This window comes from Eupeodes corollae, chromosome 1 (assembly GCF_945859685.1).
Source record: "Eupeodes corollae chromosome 1, idEupCoro1.1, whole genome shotgun sequence".
Lineage (NCBI taxonomy): Eukaryota > Metazoa > Arthropoda > Insecta > Diptera > Syrphidae > Eupeodes > Eupeodes corollae.
The window spans coordinates 33,999,092-34,006,230 of record NC_079147.1 but is presented as its reverse complement, the minus strand read 5'-3'; positions in this window follow the sequence as shown (position 1 = coordinate 34,006,230).

Here is a 7,139-nt window from a genome sequence, read left to right as displayed (position 1 = left end):
TTTAATTGATTAAAAATTTTTGTGGATTTTGTGTGTGGATTTGTGTGTAGTAGAGTTGTGTTAATTGTATGGAATGTAGTAGATTAAGCTGAACAAAATGGTGATTTCTATGTTTATTGACGGAATTGGGAAGTTGCCAGGTTTAGTTTGTGGAGTATTTGATGAAATACTTAAGGTATTGATTAGATGATTGAGGAATTTTTATAAGGTACCTCTTTCATCAGTCGTCATAGTGTTCCTTTTTCTATTATCGTTTTATAATTTTCTGGGAAGCTGCTCTCACTGAACAACTACAATGAACAGAATTGTCATTTGAATGACAACAAAAAGAATGCAGTACAAAATGTAATTTAATTTTTTGGAAATTTTTCGAGATATTGGACTTAGAAGCAATTTATGAAGGTTTAAAGTTTTTGCAAAAAAAAAAACGACATAAAGTAATTTTGGAGGTAATTTTATAATTTTCGTAAAATATTGAAGCTGTCAAATGAAAAATCCATTGATTGATTTGAATAACGAAAACTAATGACAATTTCCGATGAACCTACAGAAGGGCTAGAAACGTTAAATCTGTACCTAGTAGGTCAATGGTGCCAGTTTTAGCTGTTATTGGTTTTCATCATTGAACATTTTTATTTAAAGGCGATAAGAAAAGTTAAATTAGTTGTTTTTGGTATTAAAATTTAGGAAATAAATTTTAGGATTTTATTAGTAATAAAATATGTATTTAATTTTTCTCTTAGTGTCGGGTAATAGCTATCAGTAAAATTTGAAACAGGAGGAATCTGAAATGTTTATAGCAATCAGTAAGTATACGTCATTAATTTGTTGTTTTCTCTTAAATTTAATGATGTGATCGGAACAGTAACAAATTGGAACACCAACAGTAAAACGAAATGGAATTTTGTTTGGCTTTTGTCAGTCAGCTGTTCGGTAAAATGAAATGTCATCATTACAAAAATTAAAATGGATTTATAAATCAAATAAAACTTTAAATGCATTGTTTCTACTTGAAAAGAATACTTGAATATAGAATTCATCTTATTGCATCAATCTTTTGATAGAAACAAATATATAACTAAAAACAAAAATTTTACTGATGGTTTTTACTTATAGCTATAACTGGTCCTTAGTTTAATTCTAAATTTCTAATGATTAATCCATTTTCATTGAACAGCAGATTGTTGATTTCACATTTCGGAACAAAATTGTTCTTCTAAAAGATATATATTTGTATCTATTGTATTCTTACCTTTCATTTTAAATTTTCAGTAAAATCCATCAGTAAAAATTGAAACAGGAGGAATATGAAATGTTTTAGTGATGAGCGTTTAAAATCAGCTATGAGCTTCTCACCTTATTTTTGGTGTTGATTTAATCACTAATTTGTTTACTGATGCCATCGGAACGCAATTAGTAAAACAAAAGGGAATATTTTGCAGTCAGCTGTAATACGCCAGTTATAGCTATCATTGGTTTTCATAATTGAAAACAAACATTGGAATTTTTTGCCAGGTCGTACTGATTGAAAGCCACCGACAAATTTTTACTGACAAAAATCTGTCATTGAAATTGTTTGAATTTGAAACACAAATTAGTGGAACGATTTGTTTCACTTTTGAACATAAAAGTATCAGCTGTTCAGAAAAATGAATTTCCGTGGGAAAAATAGAGAAATACATTTTTAGAGAAAAATAAATGCGTAATTTTACTTTTTTTCTCAAAAAAAACTCCTTTGTGTGATTTCCGATAGATCAGTATTAATTCTCATATCGAATCAAAGGGAAACGCCGTCAAATATTGATTCAAACATTTTTTCGGATCGATTTCAATGACAGCTATAACTGGCACCTAATCCTTAAAACGTAGTTACACACAAAGTTGATCTTATTGTATTTATTTTTTCTGAAAATAAAACTCTTACATGTTCACAAATGCAAAAAAAATGTTAACGATAGATTTTACTGATAGCTATAAACGGCGCTTATTCTCAAAAGCTTGTTTTAAATCACAAAAAGCTTGATTCCAATCAAGAAAGTTGTGTCGAATGACAGAAATTTTCAATGAAAGCTGTAACCAGTACCCATGTTCTGTAACTATCGCATCGATAAAATTCTTCGAGAAACGGTGAGAATCGGTACAAAAATCAATTTATCGCATCATCGGGTTCCTGTATCTTTTGACAATCGATAACTTTATCGACTGAAACAAACGGAATAGAAATACTGGAAAAATGTGATAAAATGGGTTTCTGTATCTTTGAAAGTCGATAAGTTCATCGATTCAAATGTCAAAACTTATCACTTACCATCAAGCAGGCGAATAGATCAAGAAACTAAATAAAATGTCTGAAGCTAAAAAGGTGAACAAATAAATAAATAATAAAAAGTTCTAATTTTTACATTATTTTATTCAAATTTTATAATTTAGAGATCCTCCCGAGTTACGGCCAGAAGACAACTTTAATAGAATATATGGCCAATGTCACTCGAAAAGTATTTGCTTGATTTGGATAATTCAAAAGCTTCTGAGTCACTTATTAAGTGTTATGCTGAATTTCAAAAACAATTTTTAATTTCAACAAATATTTCAAAAAAAACATCATATGAAAATAGTTTCCTCATGCTCGAGGATTGTATACGAAATGACGAAACTATTCCTATATGGAATTTTTTTGTAATTTCTGCTTGAAATCCCGAAATCGCTCTTCTGGCATTTCAAATGGGTTAGTATTATCCCGAAGTCTTCGCCTGTGTATACGCATTCTGTTGCGTCGTTGGTCCATTTCCGACAATAAAATTATTGCAAACATAATAGATATATTTTGTATATTAATATTTCTTTTACTTTTACTCAATATCAATTATTTTAGAACTTTCTTTTTTTATTTGACAGAAGATTGACAGTTCAACTTATCGCCTTCCAATTGATATTCCAGTCAGAATAGTTTGGAAATTGAACTTATCGCGTTCAATTACAGAAACCCGATTTTTTCCAGAGGTGATAACTGAGGAATGAGTTGTTTCATTTTTTAACGATGCGAAAAGTTTTCGCCTTAGTTACAGAACATAGGTCCAGCACCCATGTTCTGTAATTTGCGAAGCGATAAAACTTGTCGAGAAACGGTAAGAATTGAAACAAAACTAATTTTATCGCATGATCGGGTTTCTGTAACTTTGACAGGCGATAACTTTATCGACTGGAATAAACGGAATAGAAATACTGGAAAAATGCGATAAAATGGGTTTCTGTATCTCTAAAAGTCGATAACTTTTTCACATTAAACGTCAAAATATATCACTTTATCAAAAGCGGCGAATTATAGAAAACAACATAAAACTTAAAAATGAGCGAAGTCGCAAAGGTAAGTACAAAGTATTAAGGTACATAAATAAATGTACATAAATTGCTTATTATTGATAGAATAATAATAAATAAATAAATAAACTGTATTTTCAGAGATGTTCCCGGGTTACAAGGGCCCAAAAAGAATGCTTGGTGCAATTAATGGAGGACCACAAAGAGTTTGCCAGGGGGCTATTCAATTGCCCAAACTCCCACCAAAGCTCATTGAATATGTGGGAAATATTGGCGCTCAATTTATCCCGTTGCAAAAAAGTGGATTGCCGAGCAAACGTGGAGGGGGATAGGGATAAAAGTTCTTTTTTGTCCCTGTGGCAAATATGGACGTATTTCCTCCACCAAAATCAGCGCTGCATCACGGCTCACCCGGAATACCTCACGGAAACGTTCCTCGGGCATTTCGAAGGGGTTCGTGCTGTCTCGAAGCATGCGGCGTTCTATACGCATTTTGTTGCGGCATTTGTAAGCTTCTTCAATGAAAATAGCGAAAACTTTCAATAAAAATACACTATTTAAATAATTTAATAAAATCAAGAATAATAAATGCAATTTGAATTTCACTTTCTGTTTTTTTCTTGTTTTAAAATGTCAATTTGACAGTTCTACTTATCGCCTTCCAATGGAATTTCCAGCCCAAACAAATCGAAAATCGAAGTTATCGCATTGAGTTACAGAAACCCAATTTTTTCCAGAGGCGATAAGTGGGGAACGAATCGTTTCATTTTTTAACGATGCGATAACTTATCTCCTGAGTTACAGAACATGGACCCAGATGTCAAAAAATTCGAATGATTGGTTTAAATGGTGAAAACCAATAATAGGTATAACGGGCCACAATTGTGTATGCGGTTACAATGTGTAAATTAAAACTTAATTGAAGTCGATATCATTATTGTCTTGTGGGGTATTTTGGGCAGATCGCTTTTTTTTAATGGCTGTCAGAAAAAACACTTGACAATATTTTTTGAAAATCCTTTCAGAACATCTCAACCTTTCGTTAAAAAAAATTATGTTAAAGTTGTTGAGTAAGAACAGGAGTTTACCGAACGTAAGTCTTCTATTTATCAAACTTCGATAAATGTGTGTCGGTAAAAACGAATTGTTAGAATTTATGTGGGGAATTTTATTTGTAGGCTGAAATGAATTTATTTTAAATTTAAAATGAAAGTATTAATAGTTTTTACGGGCTTTACAGTGACACTGACCTAGTTAGCAGAATTAAAGTCCAGCGGCTTAAATAGCTGGGTCATGTAGAGCGAATGGAAATCAACGCTCCAGCTCAGAAGGTCTTCGAATCCAATCCCCAGGGAAGGCGCAGTAGAAGAAGTACGCGACTCAAGTGGCGCATTCAGGTGGATGAAGACCTCAACTAACTTGGCGTGCGAAACTGGAGACAGCTAGCTAGGGACCGAGCTGGCTGGAGACACATTTTGGTTGAGGCCCAGGTCCGTTTCGGGCTCTAGCGCCACCTTAAGTACGTAAGTATTAAAAGTTCGCCAACAAAAAAATTGAAACCAAATAAATGTTTTTAATAAGTAAAACTAAACTTACTTATATTAAATTTAAACAATCATTTTATTATTTCTTTTAAAAAGTCTGAACGTTTTTGCAACGCAGAAATTTCCAAATAAATTTTTTATAAAAAACGTCCAAATTATTAGTTGTCATTTCTTCAAAGAGAATTATATATTTTGAATTTGGGTTTTATGATTTCGGCCCAAATTTAGAAATGCTATAAATAATGTAGGTGGTTGGGCTTTGAGACGCGTATAAACAGTTAGGTATGTATGGGAGGGCATGCATGTAGAATCGGATTTAACGCAACCTCGCACCTACCCCAAATCCTTTATTGAATCCAATCAAAATGATATAAGAATGCTCAAATTTTGAAACAGATGACATCTATTGGGTGATATGTCAATTAGTAATTTGAGCGTGACATTGATTTTGAGCTTTGTGGCATGTTGTGCTGAAAAAGTTTTTAGCCCATAGAGCCATTTTTAGGCGATATGACATTTTTAATATCTTGGTGCTATTTTATTAGGCAATAAGACAGAACATTAATACAAATAAATTAGGTGACCCAACGGTCCGTTGAGAACTAGGGCCTTAAAACTCTCAACCATTCCTGTGTGCGTGTAATGTTGTCAGAGGTAGAGGGGACCAACAGTTCTATAACGAATCCGAACAGTTTATTTGAGAAAGCCCTTTTCATAACAAGAATTATTCCTGGAGGATTTGACAATTCCTCGAAAGATGCAGAACCCGAATATGCTTCTTTTTATTTAGAATTTCATAAAACCTCAAAAAGTTTTGCTGCCTAAAAGATCGGTTATATTGCCAAATCGTACAAACAAATTTTAATAACATTATTTTAGGCGCTATGAAATTCTAAATTTGAGCGATATGATCTTGGACCAAAAGACCTAACGGGATTTTTCCAATTAAGTGCGCAAAAATGGGTAATTTTAACTTTTACTTCCTCTTAGTGTTTACCTACAAGGTTGACGATAGCGAAGAAAAATAATTACAAAATTATTAACAAAAAAGTTATATCCAGTCCTAATATATTCATTATTATTTGATAAGTTTTATGCTTAAGATTGCCCAATGGATTGAAACTAGCCAAATACTACATTGACAGACTGCTTGATTTTCTTATCCTGATGTCAATCGAATGAATTGTAACCGATTTTATTTAAATAAGGAATTAAATTAAATAAATTCGAAAAATAAACACGACATTCAAAGCTAAATTACTTTCGTTATTGACATTTAATAAATAATTGAATTGTCAATTTGACAGCTGAGGACATTCGGAATAGGGATTGGCAAAATTGAAAAGTAGTAGAATATAAGTAGGAACCTTAGCGACAAACTCAAGAGAATCGTGAGAATGTTGCCAAGTTAACAAACTCAGAGCGAAAGTCAAGGGAAATATGAAAAACCTTCTCTCTCAATTGAAAAGTGCAGAATTGAGAAAAACTCACACTAGGCAGAAAAAAAAACAACGTTTTAACTGAAAAAGATTTTTAGTTTATGAATTTGGTAACAAAGACCTTTGTAAGTATGGGTTAAGAACAAAGAAATATTAGCGAGCTTTCGAGCCTGCGGAGGTACTTACATTGCTCAAAAGCCTGGTTATTTCTTTTTCCTTTCGACCATAGCAACGATCAGTTTATCCATATTGCAAATTTAAAATTTTGAATATATACATATATATATAGAAGTTGAATTCAAATTCAATTTAAAATTTAAAATTAAAAGGAAAAGACGGTATACGTCCATCACATTTATACTGAGAAAAAAATTATAAAATAGGAAGTGAGGTAAGAAACCGGAAGGAAAATTTGTAGATTTTCTTGTTAAACTAATAAGTTTTTTTAAAACAGGCATTTTCCTACAGGCAACTTGAAAAGCCTAAAATTCCCTCTACAGGTCCTTAGGGACTTGTAGTAACCAATAAATATCAGGCGCGCAGAAGATTAGTAGCTGTCTAATCATCATTAAACAGGATAACCAGGTTATTAAGTAACCTGGTCGAAATTTTGTGAAATTAATCATCACTCCATCTTAAACAAAGAAGATAGCTTAGTTGGTTAGCTCGTTGTTTGAAGTGTTTAACAAGCCAAGGTCCTACAGTTCAAATCCAGCTAGCTGCAATTTCATTTTTTTTTATATAATTTAAATTTTTTTATATAATTTATTTTTTTTTTAAATCTTAATCAATTAGTTTTTTTTAATTGTGCAAATTGAAATAAAAGTGCAAGTAAAAA